At 41.4% G+C, this 17,500-nt stretch overlaps 1 long non-coding RNA gene across 1 annotated transcript; it reads right to left on the reverse strand.

Annotated features, from left to right (window-relative positions):
- Positions 1–9,675: 9,675 nt before the first annotated feature.
- On the reverse strand, positions 9,676–10,983 carry LOC143127919 (uncharacterized). The gene is made up of 3 exons (XR_012987730.1): positions 10,691–10,983; positions 10,213–10,276; positions 9,676–9,840 (listed from the first exon to the last, which is right to left on the reverse strand). It is a non-coding gene; the product is annotated as an uncharacterized LOC143127919 (long non-coding RNA).
- Positions 10,984–17,500: the final 6,517 nt, after the last annotated feature.

Consider the following 17,500-nt stretch of genomic DNA (forward strand, 5'->3'; position numbering starts at 1 on the left):
GTGCACACAGACAGGCACACACGAAATGTAATACACGGTCACCACCACACTGGTCTGGCTTGGTCTGGAACCTAAAAGTCAAAAGCAAACAAGTTAGTTATACCAAAAACAAGGAATGTGTACAATTGTTCAATACAACTTAGATATTTAAGTGAGATTGTTGCACATGGTAGCACATGGTAGTTAAATATACTATCCTATAGTATTGCAAACAAAGCAACATTTTGTGTTTTATTCATTTCAGTTTAAGGATAGTTGATAGCCAAACAGTTTCAAGTAAACAGCTTAGAACAAAGGGTATTTTGTTGTTGCTGTTGATAATCATAAACTGAGTCTTAAGGATGGACCATTCTGATATTATGTATCTTGATAACCAACTACAATAGTTTATACAGCTTGCTAGGTCTGTCATCCACATTTTTTCTACAGATTACGATGTAGACCTACTCTAGGATGTACTACAACTGGGAAGCTTGATTTGTGTGCCAGGCTACACTTTCGGCCAGAATAATGCAGAAATTAGTAACGTTAGCCTAGGCCAAGTAAACATACTCTGTAGCCTATGTTGACGACACAAACGTTATACCTCAACTTCTGTAGGCCTACGTGTGTTTTAACAATACTTTGGTCATATGGTCCGTTTCCAAACAGTATGACTTTTATCAGGTCCCTTTCCACAGGTGTATTTAATCAAGAGCCAGATAGTATCTGTACAATATGATTAGGCTAGACTACTGTATCTGGTTAACGTTAACGTTGGTTAGTGAGCAAATGTAACGTTAACGTCAGTGATTAGCTGGGAGCAATGTTAGGTTTGATTGTCGTTAGCTAACGTTATCGAAACCTACGGCTAACCGGTCACTTTAAAGTTGACGACATACAGTGATAAGGTGGGTGCTAACGTTAAATATTCCCCTAACGTTATAACGTTAGTTTGCCTATTTGTCACCTATCATTTCATACAACATAATGTTTGACGACATAAATGAGTCAAATGCCAAAAATCGGACCACTTACCGTGTCTGTAATTAGAGAAGGACAGTCAGTTACGAGCAAGTAGCCTAAAGTGGGATCACGGCAGGCGATAAGACGAACGTTCAGAAGACTCACAGCTCCAGTGGTAGAGGTTGATTGCGTTCAGCTGCAGGTCACGTCATAATGCTAAAAGTTGCCGCCAAAGCGGTCAATGTTAACTCAATGGGAATTTGTTGCTCTTTTATCGTAAATATCTCAAAAAGTATTAAATTTACAAATGTAAAAAATACATTGTACAATTGTCCGTTACAAGACCTTTGTAGGAGTGTTTGAATGACGTCAAACGGTTCAGTGGTTTTAGTGTCATTAAACGTCAAACTTGGTCGGAAGAAGACTAATAAAAGACGGTAATAAGAAGAACAGTGATAATAGTCCATTGCATTTACATGCAATGCAATTAGACTTCATTTCTGAGGGTCTCTGGGCCTCAGTTCTGCATAGCTCTCCATCACAGAATGGAGGGTGACACAGCTGTGGGAGGCAGAATATACCTGTCATGATATGTGAAACTCTCGACAGCTAGAGAGCACGCACACAGGTAGAAAATACACACACACACACACACACACACACGGGTACAAAATAAACGCACACACACATATGAAAACATACACATACAAAAAATAAAACACTACAAACATGCACACACACACACACACACACACACACACACACACACACACACACATACACACTCACACAACACTGTCTAGCAACACTGTCACACAACACTGCCTGATGGAAGCACCTGCCATAATAGTGCAGCACTCAGAGGAAGAGAGAGGAGGGGGAGAGAGAGAGAGAGAGAGGGAGAGAGAGAGGAGGGGGAGAGAAGAGGGGGAGAGAGAGAGGGAGAGAGAGAGGAGGTGGAGAGAGGGGAGAGAGAGAGGGGGAGAGAGAGAGGAGGAGGAGAGAGAGAGAAGAGGGGGAGAGAGAGAGGAGGAGGAGAGAGAGAGAGAGAGAGAGAGAGAGGAGGGGGAGAGAAGAGGGGGAGAGAGAGAGGGAGAGAGGAGGGGGAGAGAGAGCGAGGGACAGATGAGGTAGAGAGAGAGGGACAGAAGGAGGGAGATGGAGACAGGAAAAGAGAGGCAGATAGAGAGGAGGGAAAAAGAGAGAGGAGGAGAGATATATTATATATATAATATATCTCAATAATATATATATATAATTTCCTTCTTAATACTATTATTTGTTTGTTTTGTTTATCTTATATGTATTGAATTTGTAAACATGCTTTGACAACACAAGCACTCTTGTCATGTCAATAAAGCTTATTTGAATTTAATTTAATTGAATTGAGAGAGAGAGAGAGAGGAGGAGAGAGAGAGAGAGAGCGTAGGAGAGAAAGAGAGGAGGAAAAGAGAGAGAGATATGTAGAAAAAGAGAGAAGGGAGAGAGGGAGAGGTAAGAGAGATGAGGGAGTGATGGAGTGAGAAAAGATGGAGAGTGAGGGAGAGAGAGAGAAAAGAAACACACTCACACACACACACACACACACACACACACACACAAACAGAGGGAAAATTAGACAGAGGGCAGGTAAAGAGAGACAAATAACACATTGGCAGCCCTAATTCAATGCAGTGATTTGACACATAGTGACCATAGACTTGAGTGGGTTGTGGACAATGAGGGCCAGCTAGCTCCTTCTAATGGGCATTCAGGTATCCGTACTGAAAATGACAACAGGTGATTAGACCGAGGAGTCAATTACTCTCTCTCTCTCTCACACACACACACAAACAATCTACTTTGCACACCTGCCTTCTCTCAACTTCTGATCTGACTGACACACACAAACACACATAATTGACCTCATGCCTTCGCACAGGTGTTCATCCCTGTGGTGCAGCAATCTTGTGATCCACCTGTCACATATACACACACACACAGTCTCTCTCACACACACACACACACACACACACACACACACATACACACACACACAGAGAGAGACCTCACTCACTTTATATTATTGACAGTGAAGTCTGTGCTTGTTTGTGTGTGTGAGTGTGTGCATGTATCTGTTTGTGTGTGTGTATGTGTGTGTGTGTGTGTGTGTGTGCATGATGCATAGGTAGCATCTCAGCTAGTCATGTCCCCTGCATGGCAGCATTCAGTAACGTGTTTAAAGCTAAAGCTCCCAGTTACCCTCTCAGCCAGACACACACACACACACACATCCCCCCCCCCCCCCCACACACACACACACACCCACACACACACACACACACACACACACACAGTTGGCTGTGAGTTGTAACTGCAGCATTGACAAAAGTCCATCATGACCCGCTACACACCCGTCACGGCTAAGAGCGTCTGTGCAGACGAGTTCATAAGTCCTGTGGCTAAGAGCGTCTGTGTAGACGAGTTCATAAGTCCTGTGGCTAAGAGCCCCTGTGCAGACGAGTTCATAAGTCCTGTGGCTAAGAGCCCCTGTGCAGACGAGTTCATAAGTCCTGTGGCTAAGAGCATCTGTGTAGACAAGTTCATAAGTCCTGTGGCTAAGAGCGTCTGTGCAGACGAGTTCATAAGTCCTGTGGCTAAGAGCGTCTGTGCAGACGAGTTCATAAGTCCTGTGGCTGTATGCAGGGCAGCCATAAAGCCACAGCAATCATCCACAGCAATGGAAGACAGAGGTGCAGAGCGGATTCTATTCAACTCCGCAGCAACTAGACGAGAGGAGTTGGCAGAGGCACAACTCCATATTTATCAAGAGCTATCTATGCAGCACCAGTGTTGGTGCTACTTCCCCTTTCTACAACATATAGTCAATATTTTATTGTCTACACATTCTGATGAAGTGCAAAGTCTTCATTTAGCCAACAATACCACCATTTTCAATGTAGAGTGTTAGTGCGAATATAATGCTGGATTTAAAGCTTTAATGTACACTGTTAGCATCACAGTGTGTCATCTTTAGTTAAGATGACTGAGGAGAATCACTGTGTGCCCGTCAGCTCCACCACCTTACCTAGCTTACAGCAGGCATCGCTAAACGCTAGTTAAATGTCCAGCCATTCATATCTATGGGGAAATAGGGATAGGAAAGGATGCAGGAAAAGATTGACAGGGTTCAGTCCAACCATGTTTACAAAAGAACTGCATTTCTATCAGAAAGACTCAGGGAGGTATAATGAAAGTTAACACATGTTTTAATCCATCAAAGGATATACAGAATACATAAGCAACAATAAGATAGTCTTTGGCATAGGCCTCGTCCTAGGTCACTGAATGTGCAGACACTTGCAGATCCTGCCGGAATGCAACGGCAGGTGGCGGAGCCTACCCCCTGGATATCTGGACAAGGCCAAACTGGTGGTGGTTAGGGAGGGAGGGAGGGAACATCGAAAATCGGCACCTGAAAACAACAGGCAGGTGCAAAGTCATGTCATTATAAAGACTGATGCACACTGGTGATTGGTTGGAAGTAATGAATGAATGAGTGACCAATTAAGTCTTCCTGACAGAACTAACGCTGACGCTTCCATAGAGCGTGGCAGCCACCTGGAAGCTTGCAGTTTTTAGCGTTAGCATTTTAACGCTTCCTGGTTCATGACAAAAAATCTGTATGAGTTTTTGGTAATACAGTTCTGAGGTCTGAGCGAAGCAATGGCCGTCGAAAACCTCGGCGTTCCGTTTGATGAGTTAAAATGTATTTACTATTCGGTATCCATGAAATAACTGGCCTTTAAAGGTCTCATCTCATCGTTTTTTCATTAATTTTGCAGTGGTCTGTAGTATTGATGAATGCCCTGTGAGCCGGTTTTGGGAAAAAAAATGCTGTCCTGCGTCTGTTTCATGCTGTTCTAGTTTGGTGGGGAAGGTGGGCGGGGAGGAACGACTGGATTTCGCCTCTAGTCATGAATATTAATGACATGCTAATGAATTCACCTCTGAGGTGGGGGGATAGCTACAATTTTCAAGACGTCTTTTCAGTGCAATCAGTCGTCATTCGGTGACTTTACTTCATTTGAATATCTGTGTGCATGCATTAAGTCTTCTCCTCAGATTTTATTACTGACAATTTACAGGCCTCCAAAACATTCAGCTAAAGTTTTTCTTGAAGAACTAGGTGAACTGCTATCAGTTGTTTGCATAGAGTTTGACTGTCTTATTATATCAGGGGATCGATCTAAACTTGCATGTGGATAATCCTGAAAACAATTATGCCAAGGAATTCATTGCACTAATCGATACTTTCTCCCTAACACAGCATGTACAGGGGCCAACACACTCTCTCGGCCATACCCTCGACCTTGTTATCACAAAGGGTCTCGATGTCTCTACAGCTGTTAAAGACCTGGCCTTATCTGATCATTTCTGCGTGTTCTTTGATGTGTCTATGTCCCCACACACTCAAAACACAGCTATGATTGTAAAAAGGAGAATCATAAATGATCAGACAAGTGCTCTCTTTGAGCAAGCACTTTCACTAAAGTCAAGTCAACTGTCAGACTCTGAAGACTTATTTGATCGATCACTTTAATGCAAAAATGGCAAACATTATGGATGACATTGCTCCATTACAATTCAAGAAAGTTAAGGACAAACAGAAAGCACCATGGAGGCAAAATCCAGCAGTTAAACTTCTAAAAAGAGAGTGTAGGAAGACTGAAAGAAAATAGCGTAAATACAAACTTCAGATCCACTATGAAATCCATAAAGAGATGCTCCGCACGTATAACTCTGAAATATGCAAAGCAAGACAGTCTTTCTTTTCTAACATTATCAATAGAAGTTCAAATAACACTCGTATTCTATTTTCAACTGTTGATAAGTTAACAAATCCCCCCTCACAATTAGCGCCTGAACTTCTCTCAACTAATAAATGCAATGAGTTTTCATCTTTTTTTAAAGGTAAAATTGACAAAATCAGACTCAACATATCTGCTCAATTACAAATTCAACAACCTGAACTTCCAGCAACAAACAGAGGGAAACTAAACTTGATGTCAGAGTTCAGCTTGATAGACTACGAAACACTTGAAAAAACGGTACAGAATCTCAGCTCTTCCACATGTGTCTTAGACACTCTGCCTACCAATTTCTTCAAAACTGTTTTTCACCTCATAGCGGCGGATGTCCTTCAAATTGTAAATGTATCACTGCTGTCTGGCACTTTTCCTAAGTCACTGAAAACAGCTGTTGTAAAGCCACTTCTCAAGAAGAATAACCTGGATGCCTCCATGCTAAACAATTACAGGCCCATATCCAATCTGCCTTTTATTGGCAAAATTATTGAAAAAGTAGTCTTTAATCAATTAACCACCTTCCTAACATCAAATGGGTATTTTGATTACTTTCAGTCTGGTTTTCGGGCAAATCACAGCACTGAAACAGCTCTCATTAAAGTTTCCAATGACATACGCCTCAACACAGATTCAGGTAAAACATCAGTCCTAGTGCTACTGGACCTTAGTGCAGCATTTGACACTGTTGATCACAATATTTTACTACACAGACTAGAACACTGGGTTGGATTTACAGGCATAGTTATCAGCTGGATAAAATCATATCTACAAGAAAGGAGCTTCTTTGTTGCCATCGGAAACTGTACCTCAACACCAACGTCCTTGACCTGTGGTGTTCCCCAGGGGTCAATCTTGGGGCCACTATTATTCAACCTCTATATGCTCCCACTTGGACAAATCATTCAAAATAATTTGATTTCATATCATAGCTATGCAGATGACACACAAATTTACTTAGCTCTATCACCAAATGACTATGGTCCTCTTGAATCTATGTGTCAGTGTATAGAACAAATCAACACCTGGATGTCTCAAAATTTTCTTCAGCTGAACAAAGAAAAAACTGAAGTAATTATATTTGGTAAAAATGAGGAAAGACTTAGGGTTGCCACTCTCCTTGGCACAAAAGGGTTGAAGGCAAAGGATACTGTTAAAAATCTTGGTGTATTAATTGACAGTGATCTAAATTTCAACAGCCACATGAAAGCGATAACTAAATCAGCTTTTTACCACCTCAAAAATATTGCCAAACTCAAAGGGCTGATGTCAAAATATGACTTAGAAAAACTCATTCATGCATTTATCTCCAGCAGAGTTGATTACTGCAATGGACTGTTCACAGGCCTTCCTAAAAAGACTATTAAACAGCTTCAGGTGATACAAAATGCAGCAGCTAGGATTCTAACAAAAACTAAAAGAACTGACCACATTACTCCAATTCTTAAGTCCTTGCACTGGCTTCCAGTAAGTCACAGAATTGACTTTAAAGCACTATTGCTTGTTTATAAATCAGTAAATGGAGCAGGACCTAAATACTTGTCAGACATGCTTCAGCAGTACACACCTTCTCGTCCTCTCAGGTCCCAGGTGAAAAACCTGCTAGTAAAACCTACAGTTAGAACTAAACATGGTGAAGCAGCTTTTAGCTGCTATGCGGCTCAGCTGTGGAACCAACTTTCGGATGACATCAAAAAGGCCCCAACTGTAGCCAGTTTTAAATCTAGACTTAAGACCAAACTGTTCTCAGATGCTTTCTGCTAACTGTGCCGAGTAACAAATTCTGAATCTGCCTTGATAATTATTCTACTTTGTCTTTTATTACTTTTTTTTACTACTTTTGCCTTTGTTTTGCTTACTAATTATTCTTTATTTTTAAATGATTTTACCTTGTTTTATGTTTCCTTTTTATTATGATCTTTACCTTTTAACTATTCTTTGACTATATTGCCCTTCTATGCTTTTATTTGTTATTATTGTTTGGTTTTGTTTATGTAAAGCACATTGAATGACCTCTGTGTATGAAATGCGCTATATAAATAAACTTGACTTGACTTGACTTGACTTGATTGGCTAACAGTACTGTGACGCTTCCTCCAGTGCGTCCTCATCCGATTCTGCCTGTGCTATGCTCCATATTCAACTTTACAGTGCTAAAACCTGGCTAAAACTCGAGTCAAAACTGTTGCACAAAATGTCTTCGGAGATACAACTTCATGTGTTTGATCCTAGTATTCAAGTAGGAAGAAGAACCGCTTCCTGATCGTTTGTCGGTGAACGTTGGTTTAATAGAATGGTAACAATTGCCTGTCAGCTTAAAATTTCTCCTAAAAGAGGTAACGTTAGCAGCTAAACGTTTGTGACAATCGTCATCTTGCTTTCAAGTAATAAACAGTTGGAAACGTTTTAAAATAAAGACCTATTACTTTACACAGTCAAAAGTCTTTGCAATCTCCCTAGTAGATATTTTACTTCACAACACAGGTAAGCACCCTAAATGCAGTTCAGCCACTGACCTAGCCTGCTAATGCTATCGGAATAGATAGTTATGGTTTGAATTCCATGATACTATCATTGAAAGACCACTTGGTCATAGCCCAATATATATATAGATCTAAATGCAAACACACCTACCTAGCTATATTTTGCTGGAATTGTACCAGAATGCCTACAGAAGCAGAGAATGTGTGCTGCATGACTTCTCCGGTAATGAGAACTATGGCTTTGATAGCCTGACATTGGCAGAGGTTAGCCTACTCAAGTTGTTTTCTGTCACGTATGACAGAAAAGTAGCCTACTATAGGAATCTTATAGCATTTTGGGACTAAATATTACAGTAATCTTATAGGAATACTATAATATTTGGACATACTATAGGTACTATAAGACTACTATAGAAAAACTATAGTGGTTACAGGATATTATAGAGTTATTAGTAGTACTTCTACAGTATGTCCCAATTATTCCTATAAGATTACTTTAATATTTTGTCCCAAATACTATAAGATTCCTATACTACTTTTTCGTAAGGGGATTGCTCATGTGGTTAGAAAAATGGGCAACACCAGTACCCCTGTTGTCTGTATGACCCTGTACCTAGGATTAGAACCAGTCTGCCTTAGCATAATGTACTCCCTTCAAAATGCACTAAACATTCGACTATGGCCCTCTGTGAGACAGAAGATATGAAAGGTAAGAGAAACCTTTAGCTTAAAAGGGACAAAAACTGATGAAACTCCTAAAACAAATATACAAAACAGGTCAATTTTCAATAAATAACTTTATTATATTTACATACAGCAGTGGTACTCAAAAGTGTGGTCCGCAAGCTCTCAAGTGTTCCACAAGTAGATGTGGTAAAATATAATAGAGGAGTTGTTTGCAATATTGAACCAACTTGTATGTAAATCCAAACAGTTCTGCAACACTGATGTAACCTATGCCAGTTTAAATCATATGAATCCTCTGACACCATAAGCAAGGTTCAAAGACAATAAGCAAGGTGGTTCAGTGAGAAGGCCTATTGTGTAATATACTGTTGAAGTAGGTCTACTGTTTTTTTTTTTTTTTTTGCTAGGTGGTCTGTGAAACACTGACAAATAGTAATATTGCAGTCTATTAAAATAATGCAAACACAAAACAAGAACATCCAAACTATGCACAGAATTAACAATGTCCTCTTTTTGCCAGACGATGCAGACATCTGGCCTACAGATCCTTTGTAAGATGGTGCTGGGATTATTTAGGCAAAAAGGTCTGAGTTGTTGTTTCAGCTTGTATTGTCCTGGGGATCCGAAGGGACAACACACAAAACACATTCGTTGGCTGTGATGATTCTATTACATTGCTCTTTGATTGCGCTGGGCCATAGGTGTTATTTTGGAGATGTCGCTTTCATCCTCCTCCTCCTCTTGATCAACCCGAGGTCTTCTAGCTGGCCTTGGATGAACAGGCTTGATGGCAGTAGAGGTAGCAGGCCCCCATGCCCATGGTGTATCCGAAGTGCTTGTATCAATACTCATACTTTTCATGAAGTATTCTGTTTGGGTACCTAAAGTAAATAAATGTGTATTACTGTCAAGTTACAAGATACTAATAGTACACAGGACATTCACTATCTCACACAAAACTGTACACAACACAAAAAGCACACCCACAAGAAGACATTCGGTAATATCAATTCTATCGGTTATGCAATTCATGGGTTTCATCAGGTCCATTTACACAGGTGTATTAATCAAGCACCATGCAGTCTGCATTCATAATCGAGGTGCTTGATTTTATACACCTGTGGAAAGTGACCTGAAGAAACCCATGAATTGACTTTCCCAAACATTGACGAGCACATAAGAACCTGTATTAGCCTACTAGAAAAAGACTTCTAGAAACTAACTAGCACAACAATAAAAGTTAGATCACAAACCTTTGCTTAACGTGATGACCTAATGTAGGCTAGAAAGCTGTGTAGCCTGACATGAGGATGTGCTCTGGAAGACATACAAAACACTAAGTAAACAGCAAGTAATTAAACAAAACATCATTGTAGGCCTACAAAGGTCAATGTAATAATGGCAAGAAGACATAAATTAAAGTGTAAATACCCGAGCTCTATAGTGATAGCAACTTAGTAGCTACACCTGGCGTGTTAGTGGCCTGTAGGCTATGTTCGGGAAAATAGACCATTCCTCTAATGGATTTTACCAGAGCCCTTCCTATTAGACATTCTCTGATTTTACACGTCGCGAACAGAACACTTCAGTTACGTGCCTGGTGTAGCTTCCTGTAATATAGGCTAGCCTAAGCCTAGCTTGTAGCCTACCCTTTTCATGCATGCTAACGTGAAGAATATGAACATGCTATTTTGTAACAGACGTTAGGTGGAAAAGTTTGTTTGTACTTACAGCCTGTGAGCCTGGTGGTCGATCGTCATGACGGTACAGAACCAGGTTTTCAGAACATCGATGCAAAACCACTTTCTAACTGTAGGCAGTGAGTGTGGTCGAAATGATTGGAACACAGAACTAATGTTGCACTACTTCGGTGGTGGTGTTCCAACGATAAATCCGAACCATTTCTTCCTCAACTCTTGTTTCTAAGGCAAGACATGCAACATTGATGTGTTATTGCCACAAATAACACAGGCACGATTTTTTTCCGCCATGTTAGCAACTTGCTGTTAGCTCCTACTAGCTGCAGAGAGACAATCCCCTAGCCGCAAAATCTTCCAGTCTTCCTGTAGGCGGTCACAAGCCAAGGTGGGCGAGGCCATGAATAATCAGTTTCCCTTCGGCGTCATTGGGAAGGGCTCTTTCTGATTCGCTTGTTTTTCCGTGTATTTTCTTTCATTGGTTAATGCGGGCAATGGGGGTAGAAGATAATTTTCACGTGCAGCATGCATATGCAACTTGGAGTGAGCTATAGTATTTCGAAAGTAACAAGTATTAAACGGTTTCTCAGTGAATGAGACCTTTAAAAATAAAAATCTGCCTGCCTCTATGATAATTTAACATAGGGGTGCCAATACTTATGACCCCTGTATTTTAAGGAAGAACATGTATTTATTTATGATACATTATTCATTCACAAAGAAAATTGATGTCCTTAAAGGTTGGATATTTCCTCATTTTTTTGCTTAAGGCATTAAGGACAATTTCAAAAAGATCTCTTTTTAGTCAACTTTAGCAGAGGTGCCAATAATTCTGGAGGGTACTGTATTATCCTTGCTCAGTAAAGCTAACTATGATTAGCTACTGCTTGCCTTGTGACACACAGCTAGGAGACAGCGTGGGAGACAGTTTGTAGTTTAATGTTGTTCGCTGGTAGCAGAGGCATAGCAACAGTCATATTTTAGCGATATAGCAGATCTAAAGTCCTCACAGAGACAACATACATACCGATATCTTAAAGGTAAGGGGTAGAGAGTTAGTGTGCTGCTGATATCTTAAAGGTAAGGGGTACAGAGTTGGTGTGCTGGCGATATCTTAAAGGTAAGGGGTAGAGAGTTAGTGTGCTGCCGATATCTTAAAGGTAAGGGGTACAGAGTTGGTGTGCTGCCGATATCTTAAAGGTGCTGGTTACTGAGTTGGTGTGCTGCCGATATCTTAAAGGTGCTGTGTAGAGAGTTGGTGTGCTGCCGATATCTTATAGGTGCTGGTTACTGAGTTGGTGTGCTGCCGATATCTTAAAGGTAAGGGGTACAGAGTTGGTGCGCTGCCGATATCTTAAAGGTGCTGGATACAGAGTTGGTGCCAAAAATAGTGGAATAAGATGCAACATTATGGACAAAAGTGTTCCACAACGCAACGCTTGGTGATTGAACAATAATATGAATCAATACTTGTCAACATGTCTCTGCCCACTATTGCTTTCTCTCTCTCTCTCTCTTTATATCTCTCTCTCTCACTTGCTCCCCTCTCTTTTCCCCTCTCTTTCTCTCTCTCTTTATATCTCTCTCTCTCACTTGCTCCCCTCTCTTTTCCTCTCTCTCTCTCTCTCTCCCCCCCCCTCTCTCTCTCTCTTTATATCTCTCTCTCTCTGTCTCCCTCTCTCTCTCTCTTTATATCTCTCTCTCTCACTTGCTCCCCTCTCTTTTCCTCTCTCTCTCTCTCTCTGTGTCTCCCCCCCTCTCTCTCTCTCTCTCTCTCTCTCTCTTTATATTCAAGAAAGCTTTATTGGCATGAACGTTGCATGAACATTATTGCCAAAGCTCAATTACATGTACACATAAGAGGTAAAGAGGACAAAATAGAAAATAAATACATGCTTAACAGAATTGTGGAATTAACATATAAGAGGACATAAAAGTAGACATAGAAGACATAAAAGTAAAACAACAATTCTAATAATAAGAACAAATATACAACATTGTTGGTGGTTGTGGCCTCACTGGCTGTCCCTCAGGTTGTGGCACGCTGCTACAAATTTTGAAGCCAGAATGACCACATCCTCATTCTCTCCGAGGATGTAAGGCAATTTAGCCTCATTTGTCCAGGTTTGGAATTCATGGAGGGTTGAATTTAATTTATTGAATAATAATGTCCGTATTTCCTCATATTTTGGGCATTCTGTTAAGAAGTGGAGCTCTGTCTCCACAGCCCCCAAGCTGCAGTGTGAGCATAGCCTCTCCTCTCTGGGCAGCCAGGTCTGCCTGTGTCTGCCTTTTTCTATGGAGAGACTGTGCTCACTGAGTCTGTACATAGTCATGGTTTTCCTCAGTTTTGGGTCTTTCAGTGTACTCAGGTAAGTAGCTATTGTGTATTCACGTTTTAGGGCCAAATAACATTGTAATTTAGATTGTGTTTGGGTTACTTCTTTCCAATAGGTGATGTAATTTTCCTTTTCATTGTTTGTAATTTGGTTGGGTCTAATTGTTCTTGCTACTGTAACATTGTCCCGGGCCTCAGTGATGTGGGATGGTGTGAGGTCACTGAGTCTCAGGACAAGTTGGCTAAGTGGGCTCCTTCCTATGTTTTGCTCTTGGCTTTGAAGTGCTAGATGGTGGAGTGAGTCGGGGTTGCTCATTTTAATGTGTTGCCAGAATTTAAGGGCTCTTTTTTGAATATTGATGATAAGGGGGTATTGGCCTAATTCTGCCCTGCATGCATTGTTCGGCGTCTTCCTCTGTACCCGGAGGATGCTTTTGCAGAACTCTGCATGCAGGGCTTCAGTTGGGTGCTTATCCCAGGTTGAGAATTCATGTCCCAGACCCCATACCTCAGAGCCATATAGTGCAATTGGTTCTATCACAGTTTTAAAAAGTTTAATCCAAATTCTAATTGGTAGCTCCAATCTAATTGATCTTTTAATGGCATAAAATGCTCTTTTTGCTTTTTCTTTGAGTTCCTTCACAGCCAAGCCGAAGTGCCCCGTTGAAGTCAGAGTTATGCCTAGATAGGTGTAATTATTTGTCTGGTCAATTGTTCTGTTGCCTATTTTAAAATTGTTGGTGTTTCCCTGTAGCTTGGAACGTTTTTGAAACACTAAGACCTTGGTTTTTTCAGAATTTATTTTTAGGGCCCATGTGTGGCAAAATTTTGCTAGTACATCCATGTGGTGCTGCAAGCCCTCTTTTGTTGGTGATATCAAAACCAAGTCGTCTGCGAAAAGCAAGCACTTGACCTCAGTGTTCTGCAGCATGAGTCCTGAACCTGCAGAGTTCTGCAATGTTATTGCCAATTCGTCTATATAGACGTTAAACAGTGTAGGGCTTAAACTACAACCCTGTCGTACTCCCCTCCTTTGGGGAAAGAAATCAGTCCTGTTACATCCTATTTTGACGGCACACTTGCTGGTCAGATACATAGATTTGATTATGTCGTATAGTTTTCCTCCCACACCACTCTGGATCAGTCTATATAATAGGCCTTTATGCCATATGGAGTCAAATGCCTTTTGGAAGTCCACGAAACAAGCAAATATTTTTCTTTTATTTTGATTTACATGTTTATCAATGAGGGTGTTCAGGGTGAAGATGTGGTCTGATGTCCGATTTTTTGGGAGGAATCCAATTTGGTTTTTGCTTAATACATTGTGTTCTGTGATGTACTCAATTATTCTTGTGTTAATTATGCTACAGAACACTTTTCCAAGGTTGCTGTTAACACAAATACCCCTGTAATTGTTTGGGTCTAATTTATCACCCTTCTTATATATGGGGGTGATAAGTCCTTCATTCCAGGAGTCAGGGAAGTATCCTACACTTAATATGAGGTTGAAAAGCTTTAGAATAGCCAATTGAGATGTGAGGTCTGTATGCACTAGCATCTCGTTCAGGATGCCATCTACACCACATGCTTTTCTTGGCTGTAGTTTGTTTAGCTTTTCCACAAGCTCTTTCTGGGTTATTGGAAAATCCAATGGGTTTTGATTATCTTTTATGGAAATGTCAAGGTTTTCCAGTCTGTTAGATATTTGTTGCTGGTCAGAATTTAGTGTGGGATGATTGAATAGGTTTGTGAAATGCTCTCTCCATATTGTACCATTCTGGATAGCTAAATCATCATGAGGCCTTTTGTTGAAATGTTTCCAGTTTTCCCAGAATTTGTTTGAGTCAAGTGATTCTTCTATATCATTCAGTTGACTTTGCATATATTTATTTTTCTTTGCTCTTACTGTATTTTTGTACCTCTTGAGGCATTCAGTATACAGAGCGCGTATGTCTTGGTTGTCTGGTTGCCGGTGTTTCTGGTTGGATAATTTTCTTAAGCTTTTTCTCTGATTTTTACATTCAGAATCAATCCAATGGTCTGATTTATTTTTCTTTTGTTTGTTTTTAATTGTGGTCAAATTTGAAATTTGAGCCACATAATGGAATAGCTTATGTAGATGGTTTACGGCCAAGTTAATGCCTTCTTTATCATGGGGGTAGTTTGTCGATAGAAATGAGTTCAGGAGTGATTGTGTTTCTGGGTGACCAATTGACTTTTCATAGTTTTTGGAGCTTTCTTTATCCCACCGATAGCTCGGTTTGATTTTGAAAATTTTCTCAGGCTTTATGTAGGTGTTGGGGGTCTCTGATCTGTTTAAATAGACTGTTATTTGACTGTGGTCAGACAATGGTGTCAGTGGCTTGACTGTGAAGGCTCTCAGAAAGCTCATGTTTAAGTCTGTTATGGCGTAATCCACAGTACTACTGCCAAGATTTGAGCCATAGGTGTATCGACCAAAGGAGTCACCCCGTAACCTGCCATTGACTATGCACAGACCCAGGCTTCGGCAGAGCCGCAGGAGTTCCTTTCCATGGACATTTGTGGACTTGTCGTAGTTTTGTCTAGGGGAGTAAGTAGGGAAATAGATGTTATCTCCTGTAATGAAGTCATCACCTTGTGTGCTGACAAAATCAAGTCCCTCACCAGTCCTAGAGTTTAGATCTCCACAGATCATAACATTCCCCTGAGTCTGGAAGTGGCTGATTTCTCCCTCTAGGTCAGAGAAGATATCCTCATTGTAGTAGGGGGACTCAATGGGGGGGATATAAATTGCACAGAGGAAGAGATTTTGAGGTGTCAGTATGGTTTCTTTTTTTATTTTCAGCCACAAATTATTTTTTCCTTTTTTGATTATTTCTATTGAGGGTAAGAGTTCTGATTTAAACCAAATAAGCATCCCTCCTGAGTCTCTACCTTGGGTCACGCCTTTTAGTTTAGTGGATGGGATAACTAGCTCTCTGTAACCTGGGGGGCAGCCAGTGGGCTCATCTCCTCTGCACCATGTCTCCTGCAGGATTAAAACATCAACATCCTTTACAGAGGAAATAAATTCAGGGTCTCTGCTCTTTAAACCAAAGACAGATAATCTTAAACCCTGAATGTTCCACAGAGAAACACAAAAAGATTTCATTTAGTCTCAGTATGTGTTTTTTGTTTGGTTTACAGTTTGAGAAAAAAAAAGAGAGTGTTAAGAGTATAACACACAATATAGTATCATAGTTAGAGAGAGTAACACTTTTAGTATATTGAGGTATTTTGGAATGTAGCATTTTGTGACAGTAAAACATTTCAACATCAAATACAAACTTTTTTTTTTTTTTTTTTTTTTCCTCCATTTTTTTTTTGTGTGTGGTTGGTTCCTCTTACCACGATCCACTGCTCATTAGGCGTGCACAGATGAGGCTGAGCATTTGCTGAATGTCTCTCAGTTCAGTGCTGTTTGGGCCTGCTGTTCCACTGAGCGCCTGAGCATAGGTGGGTGTCCCTGGCTGCCGTCGCTGGGGTGGTGAAGCTGCATTATATGGTGGTGCAGGCGTAGGTCCAGTTATGGTAGGTGCCGTAGTTGTTCGTACAGGCCTCTCCTGCGGACTCCTCAGTCTGCCCAGTTGCGATGGATGGTGTGTGTGGCGTTGAGAAGTATTTGGGTAACTCCTGTGTGTTTGCGGGTTAGATCTCCGAGAGAGAGCTGCGTCTTTCAGTGTCTTAGCAAACATAGGGACAGCATGTTTATGTAGATGGACGTGGTCATGAAGGTGGTTGGTGTTCATCGTCGGGTTATGGGCGAGGTGGACATTTGCCCGTAGTGCACAGTCCCTGGAGACGCTGGCATTTATCTTTTGGATGGTGAGGGGGTGGGCATCTTTCCTTGGTAGCAGAGTGGATATCACAATTTTGGTTTGTGGAAATGTGTTTGAGGCCTTCTCTATTACTGCTCTGAGTGAATCAGCCACTCCCTCTTGCTGAGTCCTCAGGTCATTCGTTCCTGTGTGTATCAGGATATGGCTGGGTGACCCTAGGCTTCTCTCATTTAGGAGCTCTAGTGCTCTTTGGGTTGTGGGGCACCAAAGTTTAGCTGCCTTGTGATTCGGGAAGAGCTTTTTCTCATCAACAAATTTGCCGTTTGAGTCTATGAGGAGAACAATGTCAGCTCGCTCTGGATGTCCTGTGTTCTGTCTCTCGTGTCTGGGTTGCTCGTGAACGGTGGCCTCTGCGTATGTTGATTGGCTGGAGGGGGTAACCTGTGAGCTGGTAGGTGTTGTGGAAGGTGGCTGTGTTCTGTGGCCGGCAGGTGCTGAGGGGGATGCTGGCTGGCTGGAGGTGGTAGCCTGTGGGCTGGTGGGTGATGGCTGGCTGGAGGTGGTAGTAGCCTGTGAGCAGGTGGGTGTTGTAGGGAGTGGCTGGGCTTGAAGGACTTGGTTCGTATGGGTGGGGGTCACCGGTGCCAGTGGGCCTTGATGGCGTATGGAAAACAGCTGCTCTCTCAGGTCCTGCATCATGCCCTCT

Source organism: Alosa pseudoharengus, unplaced genomic scaffold (genome assembly GCF_046254945.1).
Source record: "Alosa pseudoharengus isolate Yale_2024_CS ecotype anadromous, Long Island Sound unplaced genomic scaffold, YU_APseudo_1.1 YU_APseudo_1.1_scf_17, whole genome shotgun sequence".
NCBI lineage: Eukaryota > Metazoa > Chordata > Actinopteri > Clupeiformes > Clupeidae > Alosa > Alosa pseudoharengus.